Source organism: Delphinapterus leucas, chromosome 20 (genome assembly GCF_059928025.1).
Source record: "Delphinapterus leucas isolate spDelLeu-1000000601 "Yukka" chromosome 20, BTC_Dleu_Yukka2, whole genome shotgun sequence".
In the NCBI taxonomy this organism is placed as follows: domain Eukaryota; kingdom Metazoa; phylum Chordata; class Mammalia; order Artiodactyla; family Monodontidae; genus Delphinapterus; species Delphinapterus leucas.
In genome coordinates, this window is record NC_143148.1 from 43475009 (window position 1) to 43493588 (window position 18580).

The 18580-nt window shown below is 38.2% G+C and overlaps 1 protein-coding gene across 3 annotated transcripts in view; it reads left to right on the plus strand.

Moving 5' to 3' along the window:
* SNTB2 (syntrophin beta 2) overlaps positions 1-18580 on the plus strand; it is a 101311-nt gene that overhangs the window by 21074 nt on the left and 61657 nt on the right. The window lies entirely within an intron of this gene.

The following is an 18580-nucleotide window of genomic DNA, read 5'->3' on the forward strand; positions in this document are numbered from 1 at the left end:
GCTATTTATTTTTCTAAAATATTTCATCTCAAGTCAGGTTTCCCTTGCCCTCTCTGGTTCTGGGTGGAGAGTGAATTGCGATAATCTGCAGCATTTACTGTGAGAAGGAAGATGAATTTTAACATTTGTTTGAGCACAATGTAATTGGAGATAAAGCTGCTGCTACAAAATAACAAAAACAATCCCATAGATTTAAATTATTTCTGAAATATCCACTATTGTGAACTCTTTCCTTATCCCTAACACTAGTGAGAATAATAGAATTAGAAGTCTTGACCCCCATAGAATTCTGCTTTTACATGTCTGTAACTTGCTGGCTGTTCATGCATGTCTTTTCATGATCCTGTCCCAGCAGTGTCCCTCAGAAGTAGGAGTAAGCTGTACAGCTGTCATGAGCCAGTATAGGCACAGCCTGGGGGCTATCATCAAGGCAAGAGCTAGGGATCAGTGGCTTATTATGGTCCAGTAGAAAGTAAAAGGTCCAGAAATCTGTGGGTCAACAAAGTAACGTGATCAGAAAGCCAGCAATGCCTCTCTTCCAGGGCAAGAAAAAGTACTGTTGAGCAGAATACACCCGACTGAATCTATGTGGATAATTGCGTTGTATTGTAGAAATAGCATTGGCTTTGGAACCAAGCAGACCTAGAGTTCTGCATGATGTGGGGAAAATAATTTATACTCTTTAAGCCTCAGTTTCTTTTTCAGTCAAATGATTGTGAAGGTTACATAAAATATATAAAGTAACCAGCACATAATAGGTGTTCAAACAATGTTAATCTTCCTTCCCTTCTATGCTTCATGCCTGGGTCGTTTTAGGATCTCATTCTGCTTGTCTGGAGAAACTGGTGCTAGCTAGTTTAGGAGCAGATCAACAAAGCAATAGGAGCTGATAAGGCCCTGATTCATCTCCCTCGTACACACCCGGTGTTTAGGTCATCTGCTCCTATAATTTCGGCTATTACCTGAATATCTATAATGTTTAGCTACATCTTTTTGTTCCCAGCCTTTCTGTGATCCCTTACCAGCATATCAAATTCAACCATGACCTAGGCAAATTTCTTTGCAGTTACTTATTTAAGTGTGTGTAGCCGCTGGCCCTGTCTCCTTCCTCTCTTCTCTCTGGCTTAGAGGCTTTCTTGTTCTTATCCTTCCCAGTTTTCACCTAAGGCTTATGAAGATGGCAGGAGTAAGTCCTCACGTCTCCCTGGTTAGTTGGAATTATTTTGAACAAACAAAAATTCTACATTTAAAGAGCTTATAGTAGAAGATAGTGTGATGGTTACTATTCATACTAAATGTAGGTTGTGAATTTGATGCACTATTGGAATTTCTAAAAATGTTAACCTTTGGATTTTTGCATTTTGCATTTAAAAGAGTTCCTCAAACCCTTCCTTCCTCCTCCCCCTCCTCCCGCCTCCTCCTCCTTCTTCTCCTCCTCCTCCTCCTCCTTCTTCCTCTCCTCTTCTCCTCCTCCTTCTCCTTCTCCTCCCCCTCCCCCTCCCCTCCTCTCCCCCTCCCCTCCTCTCCCCCTCCCCTCCTCTCCCCCTCCCCTCCCCCTCCCCTCCTCTCCCCCTCCCCTCCCCCTCCCCTCCTCTCCCCCTCCCCCTCCCCTCCCCCTCCCCTCCCCCTCCCCCTCCCCTCCCCCTCCCCCTTCTCCTTCTCCTCCCCCTTCTCCTCCCCCTCCTCCTCCTCCTCCTCCTCCTTCTTCTTCTTCTTTTGCAATAGGAATCTGTTATTTATTGAGAACCTTCTCTTAATGTTGTCTTACAAGCTAGAGAATGGTGAGGACTGTCCTCCTTTGCTCGGAGTATGAGGAAGCAGAAGTAGATAGCATTGCTGCTTGGTCCTTATGCTTCCATAAGGTCACTAGGAGCACCAGAAATCTCCCACCTGGCACCAGATTCATTGGGTTGTATTCATGCCATCAGGTCTTATTCCATATATGGAATTTTATTGCTCCTCAAAAGAAAAACATGTTGAGACAGTAGTTTCTGAGAAGTCAGACTTTGCCACAATGCCTTTTAGACGTAGCACCTCAGGCCTTTCCTAGCTTAGATTTAAAATTCTTTCAGAAACACAAATTCTTCACAGGGATAGATGATTTATTAATTTTGCTCTATGGAAAGGAAGGATCTCAAGTTAAATACATTGCCCACAACCTAAATGAACTGACTACAGATTTAAGCTTTGGGAAACCTAAAACATATTTAAGAACATCCGGTCTTAAACTGAAACAAGATATTTTCAGTGCTCTACCAACATATGGAAATTTGCAACATTGGCCCCTTCAATAATCCATCTCAGTTAAATAGTCTGTGGCTTAAACAAGTATTTTTCTACTTTTCAGTTTACCACATCTTTCTTGGCATCAAATTAGCTTTCTACTTAGTTCAAATTGTTAGTTTGACTGTTGGGCTGAATTCACTTATGGAAGTGGAAATGGAAATTATTTGTGATGTTACTGCTGCGTTATTCACGTATGGTCATGGTATTTATGCAGTTTGTTTCCCTGCAGCTATATTTTTAATTGGCTATTTACAGAGTCAGACCTTTTAGCAAAAGGAGAATCCTCACATGCATGACCTTATTTACTTTCTTAGAGTTCAAGGGAAGTAATATGAAATACTTCCTCTTCATTTGCCCTCAGTCCCATCCCAGGGAAGAGGTTGTTACCGGAATTCATATTTCACAGACCCCTAGTAAGGCAGGGAGAAAGACCTCCAGTTTTCTCTTTCCTCTTTCCTTCCTTCTCTTGCCCACTGATCCTTCTGGGTGGGGGGTGCTTCTGGCATCTTGTCTGTGAGATGCAACATCATGGCTTTTTCTTTTAATTGGATAATATTTTCCTTCCCATTTCCTCTTCTCAGTATTTAGCATTTCCAGCCTACTTCTTTCAGATTTTACACACATGGCTCCCTAGTGATCCACCCAAAAGAATTTTAAGGTTCTAGTAACTTTAGGTGAATTTAAGAGAGGAAAAGGTGGGATAATGACTTTTCCTCAAATAAAATTGAAGTTTTTAATAATGATTCTTAAAAATACTTAAATGCAACCATTTAAACTATGCTCGTTAGGGAGTGTTGGGAGTATGGGAAGCCACTCTTGGCTCCTACCTTTTAACTTTTTGCTTAGCAATCATTATTACTCATCTCTCCAGTAAGTAATACTATTTGGGCAAAATGTAGGTAATTAATCTCCAATTTCTCTACAGAAAAATGTCTTCTGTAAGCATTTGTTAATTAGAAAGGGGCTGCACTTTTATTATTTAATTTTATTTATTTATTTATTTTTTCAGTACGCGGGCCTGTCACTGTTGTGGCCTCTCCCGTTGCGGAGCACAGGCTCCGGACGCGCAGGCTCAGGGGCCATGACTCACGGGCCCAGCCGCTCTGCGGCATGTGGGATCTTCCCGGACTGGGGCACGAACCCGTGTCCCCTGCATCGGCAGGCGAACTCTCAACCACTGCGCCACCAGGGAAGCCCTATTTAATTATTTTCAATAGATTTTTATCACAAAATAATCAAATACTTAAAAAACCTAATCAATAGGAAAATATATAAAATTAAAGATTCCACCTTTCCCTAGACATGATTCTGTTTAGGGAGGTTTCACAGAGCCCTCTCATCTACTATGTTATGTGCTTCTATAATATTAAAATATTTACAGAGTACTTTTGTAATAAAAAAATAAAGGTTGGACTTACCTGGCGGTCCAGTGGTTAAGACTCCGCATTTCCACTGCAGGGGACGTGGGTTCCATCCCTGGTCAGGGAACTAAGATCCCGCATGCTGTGTGGTGCAGCCAAAACAAATAAATAAATAATAAACTAAAATAAAGGTTAAGTTGTTTTAAAGCAATGAAAAGACGAAGAAGAAAAAAAAAGAAATCTTACATTCATTGGACCAGTGCTTAGGAGAATATTCTGGGATACTTTGGAGAGAAACAACTTCTGTTTTCTTAAGTATAAATGTCAACAATAGTTGTGTGTGTGTATGTGTATTTTTTTAAGGTTGTTTAATTAACCATTTCAAATGTAAAGATCCTAATGCTGTTAAATCATTCTTTAGCTACTCTTCAGTATAAACTTGAAATAAAGAAAGAAACAAGTTGCACTGAAAAAGGTTTCCTATGTGGCTTTTGTTATTTTTTTACATAGGTTCGTAGATTAGGCTAGGGCCAAATTTGAGATATCCTGTGCAGGTATCTTTGGAGTGCAAACAGACAACCCTTTGACCTGATTACATTTTACTACTTGAGGGCAGGAGCTCTGTAGCACACAGCTTATACTAATGTCCTATTCACAACGCAAGTGATGTGTATAGTGCATGAGCGAGATCTATGTTGTGTCCTTTCTTTAACTCAATTTTTAAAAAATATACGTTTATCCATTATCTTATGAAGTTTGTGATCTGTGTTTCAGTAGTGATCTCAAGCCCTGCTTTGAGGGGAAAAGTCTTACAGTTTTTAGAGTACTTCTTTTCTTTTGTATAATTACCTTGGTAGCTCTTTAAGGAGGAATAATCCGTAACAGCCAGGGCTACCTTTCATGGTATCTGATAACCCTTAACTAAATATCAACAACCTTTCGAGAACAGATCACAGCTTTTCACATTGAACTCTGCACTCTGACCTTTCCTAACTACTTACTTTTCTCTGAATGTTTCGTGTCCTCGACTTTATGCTATAACCCCAGCCAGGCATGCTCACTTCCACCTTGTCTGCCTGGGGCACTTCTGCTATCTTTCAGTGATCAAGTCTCCTATTACTTTGTATAATACATTCTATATATAGTTCTGTAATAGTGCTTAATATACTGAGTTGTAATTATTTATTCATTGGTAAAATAATAGTAGTATTTACATGGTTGGTCTTTCTTTTTGCTATTTAATGGCAGAGTAGCACATGGCAAGAGTTTTCTCTTAGACCTCAGTTTCCTCATTTGTAAAATGGGAGTAATAATGTACCTATCTCATAGGGTTATTATGAGGTTAAATGAAACTATACACATAAAACAAAACACTTAACTCTGTTTTTGAACATTAAATGAGTAGTGAGGAAGGTGATTGAATATTTGTGTCCTCTAGAGCTTCTTGAAGACATGGGATGTATTTTATTCATCATTCAGGGATGGTGGTGCTGAGAGGAGCCTGTTTCCTAAGACCCCTGGTCTGCTCTGTGAGCTTTGTCTCATTAACCCTCATAGTAGTTCTCCACCATGTTTAGGTCAGACTCAGAAAGGCACAGTGGTCATTTTTCTGAATTCCCACCTCATGTAATCCATTACGTTATATGGTAATGCTCCTTGGGAGGAGGTCTTAACCACTTTGTACACTAATTCATTTAACAAACGCTTATTGAGCCCGTGCTTTTTGCCATGTGCTGTGTTAATTTCTGAAACTGGTGAAAATGATTGTTAGGTTCTGTATTAGGTCATAATAGTAATGTTTCAAATTTGTATGGCTTTTGTAATTTCTAAAATCCTTTTCCATACTTTATTTAATCTTCACAATAACCCCCTAAGGATAGGTTTTATGATTTTATATATAAAGAAACAAATGCAAAGAAATGGAATTAAGCCACGAGTATGGATGTAAGTTCTGAATGGATGGACACACAGAAGCACAGTCTCTTCCAAAAAGTAATAACTTTCTTTTGAAAAATAGTATTCTTATCTTAGCTTTTTATTTAGTTTTAACTTGGCTGGGGCTACCGTGCCACTTTTCCAACCACCCTGTCCCCATGCCATTGCTGCCATGCCCACGGCAGGGAAGGAAACAATGGTTCTGACTGTTCAGTCTCCTCTGTGCTGCTGAGGGCTCAGAGAACCCCATTTGCTTTCAGTGTGGGCAGGCTAGGGAGTTAAATATTGATCCCTGATTATTAATTTTAAAGTCTTGTGTCTGATATAGAAAAAGTGAATTACCACAGGGTGAAAGGACTCTGACCTGCGTTTTTAAAATATGCTAATGGCAAAGTAATAGTAATAAAATGTACCCTTCTGTGAGGTTGTTAGCCAGCATCGTATTTTGCCCTTTTTCTTTTTTCCCATTCTTGAAACGTGAATTGAAGTGCTCACTTGCTCTCACACACATGAGATTATCATGTTAATCTTAGATAAGACCTGATTACTCCATTTTTTAACTATACAGACCCAGTGAGCAAGTTTGAGCGTTGACTCATTTGTACTGGCGGCTGAGTAATCTATACAAATAGTGTTTTATGATTTTCCACTATCTCAAAAACCTAACTGAAAGTTAAGGATGTATTCAGGAAAAGATGACATGGGTTTTTAGCCATGGCTTTGCCACAGACTGTGACTTGCAAGAAGTTTTCTGATTTCTTTGAGCCTCATTTTTCATAGGGTTTCAGTTTAGCATCTTTAAAAATGAACAGTTTGTACAAAATTATCACTAAGGTCTCCTCTATCTCTGAAATTTTGTAAGTTAGCTATTTTTAGGTTAGTATTTGTTCACAGGACACTCTGGATGGCTGTGTGTGTGTATAGGAGGCCAAATATAATACACTTGAAATTGATAGCTATTTCATTAATCTTCTCAAATATGATAATTTTTAAGGCTATATTGACTCTAGCTCTATGATTCAAATGTACTTACTACACTGGTGAACCTTTCTCCTTTCCTAGAATAGTCTCCAGGAGAGAGGTGGATTTAGCATGCATGAAGATAAATATAATCTCACGATAAGCACTCTTACTGATTATAGGAAGCTAATATTGACACAAATTGGCTGTCAATTGCAAGGGCAAATTTTCACGTATCCAAAGCTGCTCTATAATATTACTTAATATTATTTGACAAGAATATTTGTCTTGGAATTTTGGGATTAAATGTAGATAACTCTAGAATGACACTGTTCTTTGGTTTTGTCATTATTCTGACCTCTCAAATTTACTCTGACTCGTTAAGAATGAAGTAAAAGTAAAAGTGAGCAGGGGAGATGGAAAGGTGTTTGTCAAAGAGTACAAACTTCTGGTTATAAGATGAATAAGTTCTGGGGATCTAATATTCAACCTGGTAACTATAGTTAACAATACTGTATTATATACTTGAAAGTTGCAAAGAGAATAGATCTTAACTGTTCTCACCACACACAAAAAATTGCAATTATATGAAGTGATGGATGTGTTAACTAACCTTGTTGTGGTAATTGATTTTGAAACATTTGAATCATTTTGCAAAATGTCTATCAATTTGGATTTATCTCTTGGTTTGTCATGAATACACAGAGCTTATGTATTTTTTTGAGCAAGAATACTACAGAAGTGATATATCCTTCTCAGTATATATGTGAGGGTAGGGTGCATGACATCAATATGTCTTAATACTAGTGATGTAAACCTTGATTACTGTTGAATTTCTCCACATAAAGTTACTATTTTCCCTTTTGTAATTAATAAATATCTTGGGGGAGATTTGTTGAGACTGCAGGTATCCTATAACTATTTAAACTTTCACCCTTTATTCTTTAAACTTTTCATTAATTTTAGCATTTGTCAGTGGGTCTGGCCTGCAACAGTTATTATTGTAGTGTTCTAATGATGATTTTCTCTTTTTCTCATTCCTTTGATACTTTTTTAAAATTACGTACAGTCAAACATATTATTATTTTTAAGTTTTTAATTTATTTTTGGCTGCGTTGGGTCTTCGTTGCTGCACACGGGCTTTCTCTAGTTGGGGCGAGCGGGGGCTACTCTTCATTGCAGTGCACGGGCTTCTCTTGTTGTGGAGCATGGGCTCTAGGCACGCGGGCTTCAGTAATTGCAGCACGTGGGCTTAGTAGTTGTGGCACAAGGGCCCTAGAGTGTGCGGGCTTCAGTAGTTATGGCATGCGGGCTCAGTAGTCGTGGCTTGCAGGCTTAGTTGCTCCGCAGCATGTGGGATCTTCCCGGATCAGGGATCGAACCCATGTTCCCTGCATTGGCAGGCGGATTCTTAACCACTGTGCCACCAGGAAAGTCCCATGACACTTACTAATTGGAATGCTTCCTTTTGTTTTTTTGGCTGCACCGCATGGCTTGTGGGATTTTAGTTCTCAGACCAGGGATTGAACCTCGGTCCTCCACAGTGAGAACGCAAAGTCCTAACCACTGGACCGCCAGGGAATCCCCTAATTGGAATTCTTCCATAAGAGCTGTTCCATCTCTCCCATTTATTTATTTATTCAATTATTTATATCAGTGTGGACTCGTGGATATTTATAATGCCATACCACTATTATTTTTTTGATGTTCAAATTGTTCCAGCTTTTTAAAAATTACCTCTTAATTTTAAAAAGTAATAAAACAAATTATAAGTGAAAACAGTAATTTGTTGTGGGTTGACCAGTGCATTTCATTACACTGTTGCTTAACATTCAGTACAGTAGCTGGTTTCTGTGCACTCTGACAATTCTCAGTCCACTACAGCTGAACTCCTTAGTCATGTGTTATATAAGAATGAGGAGGGAAAGAACGTGAACACATCTTTGTCTTTTCTCCTCTTCCTGAACTCAGTTAATTCTGCCAATCTGGTCAGAAAATCCCTAGTAACAACAAAAGCTTGGCAGTTACTAATAGCAGTTCTTTTGTACAATAAGAAAAATTACAAAGTGTTTAAAGAGAGGGAAACTTGGATGGTATTCTTGTTCCCCAGTGGTAACTGACTGGATGTTCAGGATGGAGTGCTTGTTGACCCCTTGAACACAGCTATTGTGCTGGGTTAATATTCTGTTTCCGTCTATAGTTTATCACTTGGAGTGCTGATCTAAAACAAACCATCCTGTGTATCCAGCTAGTCCGGGACATCCACTTTGCAACGGATAAGGATTTCCTTGTGCTTAAACTGCTAGAATTTTTTTTTTTTTGGTCTAGTGGAAAAACATTATTAGTGTTTTTATTAAGTATTTTTCATTTATTTCATTTTGTCTGCTGTTGTTACATCCAATTACGTGTAACATTTTATTTATACTTCTTTTATAGCATTTATTACATATTACCTTTTGTCGTTTCTCCTTTATTAATTGGTCTTTTTTGGGGGGGAGTGTACATATCTTCCTTTTCCATCTCAACTGAACAACTTGAGGACACAGTCTGTATATTAAACTTTTTAAATATCCTACATGCTTTGCATATAGGAGAGAGTTCTTTGTTATTGAAGAGGGAGAAACATTACAGTTTCCTTTAAGAGTAAAAAATTGTTTCCTATCATTTATGTCAGGAATAGATAAAAGTATATACATTGGATTTGTGAGACAAGGATTTTCTTTACCTATAGAGGAACTGTTTTAATCCATTATTGACTCCTTATAATAAGATTAAATTTTTATGTCACTGTAAGAGCAAACTGCTCATCCATAAACCAAGTATTTAAGTAGATAATAGTTTATTAAATAGAATTTTGTTCTAATGACAGATATGTTCTAATAACAAATTTAGCTGAAGAGAACCTCAACAAAGATCATTCATATACGATTTATGTGATAAGCTTCAGTCTATGGTGAGAGTGACCAGGTCCCACATATTATTCAAAAAGCAGATGATGGTGTTGAACACAGGCCCTTTATTCAAATATCTGCAAAAATCCTTAATCTAGACCTATTAGCAGCAGTTTTTAACTAGATTTTTTTACCCATGCCATAAATATTTCTCATGATCTCCCAGGACAGGGAAATTAGGATTACAAAATATGTCTATATTTGTGACAGAATTTTTCATAATTCATCCAACCAATATTTACAGTTCATCTTCTGTATGTTAGTGATTTCCGCTATAAACACTTTATACTGCCAAATTTTGACCAGTGTGTAACATTCATTTGTGCTAAAACTAAGTATACATATTGTTATAGTGATGTCATGTGGAGTGGGATAAAACTTGCTCTGAAAGGTTGGAAGCAAGTGTAATGTCAAGCCAGAGTCATAGAAAGATTGTGTGTGTGCTAGAAAAATACAAGAATTTTGCCTCATGAATGTGCAGGAGAATGTATTCAGGACCTTAAATAGCCCTGCACAGACTGCAACACAGTTCTGAGGAGTGACTAGAAAAAGTGAAGAACCATGGATAGATAAGCAGTATAGAAGTGATGTGTTGTAATTATCGTTGACTTTTATGGTCTTGACTTTTAATCCCTTCAAAGACCCTTGGTCAAATGGAAAAGACGGGCAAAACAGAAACTGTGACATATGAGAAGTGCCTTAATAGTGATATGTGGAATGTTACAGAAATATAAATGAGGAAGGCTATGTGCTGTCAAAAATTGGTCTTTTTGTGAAAGGGGAGACAAAGAACAATTGACTTGCTGTCTTTCTGGAGATAACCCTTTGCAGATATTCTTTGATGTTGCATAATGATCCCATTCTGTAGATTATGTATGTTTAATGCCTGCTATCTTCCAGGCTCTCTTAACCAGTTTACTTTTATTTTATCAGTTAATCTTATTTAATCCTCTCAGTTATTCAGGGCAGTTAGTATTAGGGTTAGTATTAGAGTTTTGTGGATTAGAAATTGAGATTGAAAAGTTAAATTATTTGTCCAAATCATTAAGTTTATAATTAACAGAACTGAAATTCAAATTTGGTCTATTTAATTTCATATCTTAGCCTCTGTCTACTCTACTATACTTTGTCCAGAGTATATTGTATTAATGGTACACTCAAATACACACTGATATTCAGTACTTCCAACACTCAAACACAGGCCTAGGCACTTTTCATACATTATCTCATTTAATTCCCACAACAGCCATTTGAAGGTGGTATTCAATGTTTAACAAATGTGGAAACTGAGGCTCAGACAAGTAAATTATGTGCTTCAAACCTCTCAAAAGTTAAATGGTAATATCAAGACTTGAACTGAGATTCATTTGACTTTAAAATTTGTTGCTCTGTATTAACACTTCAGTGATTTTACGAAAATTATCCAAAGGGCATCAACTGTAGGTTAGCAAATGCATTGTAGGGTGTGAGATACAGATATAAGACAGTTGCACACTGATATCCCACTGTTCTTTCAGCATTGTGACTTTTCCCCCATTGTCGTTGTTTCTGCTATTGAATCTTTTTCTGAAATTATGTTCTAATCTATGTTTTTCTTTGTTATTTGATGGCATATATTTAAAATTAATATTATTATTTAATAGAACATATGCTTATTATTTAAAAGTTCAAACATTGTAGAAATAGTTAACTTCAAAAATAGAAGTCACTGTAATTGCAATGTAGATATAACCATTATTAGCGAATTGGCATTTTTTGTTTGTTTACTTTTTTTAACATCTTTATTGGCGTATAATTGCTTTACAATGGTGTGTTAGTTTCTGCTTTATAACAAAGTGAATCAGCCATACATACACATATATCCCCATATCTCCTCCCTCTTGCATCTCCCTCCCACCCTCCCTATCCCACCCCTCTAGGTGGTCAAAAAGTACCGAGCTGATCTCCCTGTGCTATGCGGCTGCTTCCCACTAGCTATCTATTTTACATTTGGTAGTGTATATATGTCCATGCCACTCTCTCACTTCATCCCAGCTTACCATTCTCCCTCCCTGTGTCCTCAGGTCCATTCTCTACGTCTGCGTCTTTACTCCTGTCCTGCCCCTAGGTTCTTCTGAACTTTTTTTTTTTTTAGATTCCATATATATGTGTTAGCATATGGTATTTGTTTTTCTCTTTCTGACTTACTTCACTTTGTATGACAGACTCTAGGTCCATCCACCTCACTACAAATAACTCAATTTTGTTTCTTTTTATGGTTGAGTAATATTCCGTTGTATATATGTGCCACAGCTTCTTTATCAATTCATCTGTCGATGGACACTTAGGTTGCTTCCATGCCCTGGTGCGAATTGGCATATTTTTCTTAAGTACTTTATGAACATACAAATGTATATATAATTTTTTAAAACATAAAACTGAGAGCTTACTTTTTTCACTTAGCAACTCTGGTACCCTTAGTTTTACCTTTGGTTTTATAGAGTTTGAGTCATTTTACGATGTTTTTAAGAATCTGATAGGGTTTATTAAAAAAACAACCAAGCAAAACTAGCCTCTGCTTTCATATTTCAGCAGGAGACTAAGAAGCAATATAAATTATTCCTAACCAGCCTTATGCAAATTGCCTTTCTCATTGCCTCTACTCTAGTGAAAATGAAATTAAAGTCTTTATCTTTCTATTTTTTCTAATCCTATAGATGGTCAAGACTTTTCTATTGTTGTCAACAGTTCTCTGCTTTGTATGTTTTGAAGTAAGCAAGAAGGGTATGAAACAGATTGGACCATTGTTTCACATAAAGCAGTACTTCCTTTCAGGGGAGGGAGAAGTACTAAAAGTAGAATTGACTTATAAAAACAGAGATCTGTCATAGGAAATAAATATAAATCTCAACACCAAAAGGAAAAGAAAAATATGTAATTTGAAGTAATTTTTCAAATGCAGTGTCTCCTGTTTATGGGTTAGTTATATAAAGGATTCTAAACACACATACTTACTATTTAGCAGTTTCCACGGGGAAATCTGCTGGTAGCTGTCTTCCTTACAAAAACATTTAAAAATGCAAACCTAAGGTGTTTAAACTATTTTTTAATAAAAAATTGAAAAGCTTGCATATTCTTTTGCAGTTTGAAGAAACATTCCAAAGAAAATCACTTTAAATTCATTTTTTAAATATTTACTTTATAAATGACCCACAACTGGTTTTACCATATAAGATTAGTAGTTGAAGAAGACTACCAAGGAGAAATTACACAGTAAAGAGTCCAAAGACCCAAATTATTTCAATCTAGTTTGTTCTATGTTTGAATACATAAAAGCGTGAAAGCTAATACTTTTGAATAAAAGTAATAGATATCCATGTTGGAATTTGATTGAGGCCAAAAAAATATCTTTTTTTGCCAGTTTGCATAAATTTATTATAAAGGGCCATAATTTTAAAATCCTGAAATTTTAATTGCTGGGGACAAATTTCAGAGATACCTTATTTCTGGTTTGTTTGGATTTATTCCACTGTAGCTAAGAGGTTTAAAAGGAAACTTGAATTCTCCATGTCATCTTGGTAGTAATTTGAGATCCTCAGAAAGACTATATCTCCTACTTTTATTGACTTGGACAGGCCTTGGAGTGACGTGGAGAAGGAAAGATGGGTAATGAAGTGATCTGAAAATCTCAGGACAAGCACAAACTATAGTTATTTTTTTAAAGCAGAACATTGGGGCTTCCCTGGTGGCGCAGTGGTTGAGAGTCTGCCTGCCGATGCAGGGGACACGGGTTCGTGCCCAGGTCCGGGAAGATCCCACGTGCCGCGGAGTGGCTAGGCCCGTGAGCCATGGCCGCTGAGCCTGTGCGTCCAGAGCCTGTGCTCCGCAACGGGAGAGGCCACAACAGTGAGAGGCCCGCGTACCAAAAAAAAAAAAAAAAGCAGAACATTGAAATCACATAAGCACATGTACAGCTTCTGAGGACATGCTTGGTTTCTTTGCTGGGGATTTTTTCCTCCTGATGACTAGCAAGAAAAAAGGAGCTAACTTCACAGAGTTAAATGATAAGGCAATAATGGGAAATTAAGTATGACTTTGGAAATGCTAGTACAGCAAATCCAAAGAAGTATTGCTCAAATCTGTGTTAGATTTAAGGTTCTGGTGATCGTTCTGTAACTCCTCACTGTCATAACTCACAAATCAGTCCTTCCGTGTCTTCAGACAAAAAAGTGTAGAGACATGAATTTCCTGCTTTTAAAGAGAAGAAAATAATAACATCCTGTATTTGTTGAAGCAGATCAAGACTGGGTTGCCATATATACATACCATTTTTCACCCATTAAAATAGCGAAGATTGTTTTAAATAAGGTAACTTCCTGTTGACAAGTCTACTGATGTGGACATGCTCGTATACTGCTGGTGGGAGTATAAAATGGTATAATCCTTTTGGGGAGAAATTTGCAATATTTATCATGAGTCTTAAATATTCCTTTGACACAGTAATTTCTCTCCTGAAAAATATATTTATTATAGCATTATTTAAAGTAAGTGCCCAATAAATTAGGGAACGCCTAAATAAATTATGGTAAACACGATGGAATGCTCTATAGCTATTTTTAAATGATGCTTATGAAGAGTTTGTTTAACATGGGAAGATGTATGTTACCATGTTAAGTAAAGGACTAAAACATGTGGAAGGAGATGGGGTAGAGTCAGGAATTTTTTATATTTGTTTTCATTTTCTTTTCAGTATTTGCCAGTGTAATTATCTGAGGGGAAAGGATAAGGCCAGCAGAAGATAAAATGGTGGTTGCCAGGGGCTGGGGGAAAGGGAATGGGGAGTTATTGTTTAAAGGGTACCGAGTTTCAGTATGGGAAGATGAAGAAGTTCTGGAGATGGATGGAGGTGATGGTTGCGCAACAGTGTGAAAGTACTTGATGCCACTGAACTGTACACGTAAAAAAGTTAAAATGGTAAATTTTATGTTATATGTATTTTACCACAATTACCAAAAAAAGTGGGGCCATTACAATGGTTTGGGTGATCCAGAGAATGTCGGTAGTGGGAATTGAGGGAAGTAGGTAGATTAGAGAAAAATTGCAGAGGTGGGATGAGATGGTTTGGCACTTGATTGGATGTGGGGGCTAGGGAGAGGGAGGAGTCTACAAAGGTTTAGAGAAGTGGTTCCCAAAGCATCATGGGCATGAGAATCAACCACCTGGGGGAGCTTTAATAAAATTCAGATTATTGGGCTTTACACCAGACTTGCTACACTACTGGTTTAGCCACTGTGTGGCTAGGAAGATGGTGCTGCTAATGCTAATAACTAAAGCAATGCACACAGGAGGAGATTAAAGATAATGAAAATCGGTTCACATGGGCATATGTTAAGTTTGAAGGGTTAGGGCAGCACTCTGGTGAAAGAAATCAGGGCCAACAAGTGAAATTGGTTCTCGAGGTGTATGTTAAATCTAAAGATCCAGCACTGAAAGTTGCTAGAGAGGGACTTCCCTGGTGGCACAATGGATAGGACTCCACACTCCCAATGCAGGGGGCCCGGGCTCGATCCCAGGTCAAGGAGCTAGATCCCACATGCATGCCACAACCGGGAGTTTACATGCCACAACTAAGGAGCCCACATGCCGCACCTAAGGAGACCTGGAGCCGCAATTGAAGAGCCTGCCTGCCACAAATAAGACCCGGTGCAGCCAAATAAATAAATAAATAAATATATTTTTTAAAAAGTTGCTAGAGAGTAGAGGATAAAGTGAGCAGAAAGTGCTAAAATCAGAGCCTTGGGGAACAGATACACTGTATGGCTAGGAGGAGGAAGCAGGCATTAGAAAATAAATGGCCAGAAAGGAGGAGTAAAAACAGTTGATAGAGTGTATTGTCAGATGCTGGAATGGGCAAGAATAGGGATTGAGAAAAAGGGCCTTTAGATTGGGTGAGTAAGAAAACATGAGCTAGTCTTTAGAATGCAGTTTTATTCAGAAGAGATTAAGGAGCAAAAGGAGAAAATAGAAACAGCAGGCATAAAGTTTTTATTTTCAAGGAGTGGTAAAGTGAGGAAGGAACCAAGTCAGGGAGAGTAAGATCAAGACAAGGCATTTTCCAGCTTGGGTAAAACTTGGTACTAACTTAGGCTGGTACTTCTATGGAAGACTTGTCTCTCGTGGGTCTCCTGTCCCTTTTGCTCTTCCTTCTCTTCTCCCCAGCCCCCTTATCCACCCTAAGGATAAGTCAACCCCCCTTCTCCAGTCTATCAGGGCATCTGAGTAGATCTACCTTCAGTAGACAATCTGACCCTTCTCACCTCCACTCCTATCACCCTGGTCTAACTACCATAATCTCTCACCTCTAATAACTTCCCAATTGGTCTTCCTGCTTCTGCCCTTACCCTCTTTCACTCTATTTTCAACAAAGTAGTTAGAATGATTAAAATACAAGTTAGATCATATCACTGCTCAGCTTAAAACCTCCCAATGGCTTCCCAATTCAGAATAAAAGCCACAGTCCTTACAGTGACCTATATGAGCTGCCTCCCATTCCCTCTACCCTTCTGTCCCTCTTTTCTCGCTTTCCCCCTCTATTACCCTGTGCTAGTCACACTGGCCTTACTTAATTTAACACTTTTCTCTCATCTGGAATGCTTCTCCCAAATATTCCCTTGATTGACTCCCCACCTTCTTTAAGTCATTTCTCAAATGTCTTCATAAGGCAGCTCACCTAACCACCTTATTTACAGTCGCAAATTGACCCCCTTGCAACACTCTGATCTGCCTTCCCTTACTGTTTACCCTTTTCCATAACACTTAATTTTTCATAACTTACTATATAATTTACTTTTTTTTTTTTTTTTTTGCGGTACGTAGGCCTCTCACTGTTGTGGCCTCTCCCGTTGCGGAGCACAGGCTCCAGACGCGCAGGCTCAGGGGTCATGGCTCACAGGTCCAGCCGCTCTGTGGCATGTGGGATCTTCCCGGACCGGGGCACGAACCCATGTCCCCTGCATCGGCAGGCAGGCTTTCAACCACTGCGCCACCAGGGAAGCCCCAATAATTTACTTATTTTAATTTTAATTTTTAATTATGCAGTAAAATTGGCTCCCCTCCCATATGGTATACACTTCTGTGAATTTTAACCCATGTGTAAATTCTTGTGACCATCACCACAATAAGGATATAGGCTAGTTCTACGCTCAAAAAAAACTCATCACACCTTCCCCATGCCTGTCTTCATACAGTTTTGTCTTTTCAGTAATAGAATCATGCAGTATGTAACCTTTTGACACTGGCGTCTTTTACTCAGCATAATACCTTTGAGATTCATCCAAGTTGCTCAGTTAATTTTCCTTTTTTTAAAAAAAATTTTTATTTATTTTTTAATTTATTTTTGGCTGCGTTGGGTCTTTGTTGCTGTGCATGGGCTTTCTCTAGTTGCGGCAAGAGGGGTCTACTCTTTGTTGCGGTTCGTGAGCTTCACATTACAGTGGCTTCTCTTGTTGAGGAGCATGGGCTCTAGGCACGTGGGCTTCCGTAGTTGTGGCACGTGGGCTAAGTAGCTGTGGCTCTCGGGCTTATCTGCTCCACGGCATGTGGGATCTTCCCGGACCAAGGCTCGAACCCGTGTCCCCTGCATTGGCAGGCGGATTCTTAACCACTACGCCACCAGGGAAGCCTCTCATTTTCCTTTTCATTGCCGAGTAATATTCTGTTCCTGGCTGTACTGCAATTTATCCATTCACCCATTAAAGGAAATTTGGGTTGTTTCCAGTTTGGGCACTAGGAATAGAGCTGATAAAAAAACAGTCATATATGTGAACATATATAAACATAAGTTTATGTGAATGTAAGTTTTTGTTTTTCTAGAATATAATTTACTTATTCATTACGTTTATCCTTTTTTATTTTTGCATGTTTTGTTCATGGATATATTATTCTAGGTTCCCAAAACAGTTCCTGGCATATAGCAGGAGCTCAATAAATTAGAGAATGTGCAATGTTATTGATACTTTACAATGGAAAGGTATAATGAAACCAGAGTCACTCTGAACACGTATAGGGTTTACATCACCAAAACCTAGACTGTGCAGCCTACTCAGACCCTAAATGGCAAGAGACTTGAGCTGAAAGACACCTGCAAGTTGAGAATGTAAAAGGCTTTTTACGAAAAATAAAGTAATTCCTCCCTAATGCTTTTGGTGGCCATCTATCAGATTCTTGATTTGGAGGAGGAGCTTGGGATGAGGTCAAGGAGAAACTTCTTGGGAGAATACTTGAACAGTGATGTCATCGTTAACTCACTTGTGAGACAAATGAAAAGCCAGCTCTTCCACCCTAAGGATAGATAGATCAGAAACAAACTTGTTTGCAAAAGCAGGGGAAATAATGGCACGATTCTCCCTACATTGTCTGATCCATTTAGTTTCACTTAAACTCATAGTAAAGGTCACTTGAAGAGATAAGAAAATGATAAGCATTAGAAATTAGAGAGGAAAATAATGATTATATGAGAGATTGATGTTTATAAGGGAAGGTGATCGATATACCAGAATACTTGTGTTTATAGCCGTAGGCTACTTTTGCACTGTAAAGTATCTTTTGGATAAGCTTTTAAAAGCCACATAAATGGCATCAGTTTAAAATCAGATGCTGCCTAATGCCCCAAACCAGGATAGCAGTGTACCTTGTTAATATACATGGACCCCTGTAACCTTATTCATTAGAGCATGGAATTCAGTAAGAATCAGTTGGATCTTGGATCCTATCCCGTGCATTATAGTTTTAGAAGGTTCAGCAAGGTTTTAGTTTAAGGTGGTTCCATGTTTAAAGTTTGAGCAAGTTTTCGGAATAAATTTTCTTCCTTTCTTAAATAAGTTTTTTGTTTTTTGTATAAATGATATGGGCTCATCAAAGGCAGTCCTATGCATATTTCTAGGCACTATTGATGTTTTGCTGAAAATCTTCGTAGATGTCTTTCCAGGTGTGTGTACAGTACATGTATATGTTTGTTGTCACTAAAGAGAAGGGATTATAGTGATGATTTTAGGGTGGGGGAGAACCCCCTTCATTTTCAATAAGAGCGAGCAGTGCGTAGACGAAAGA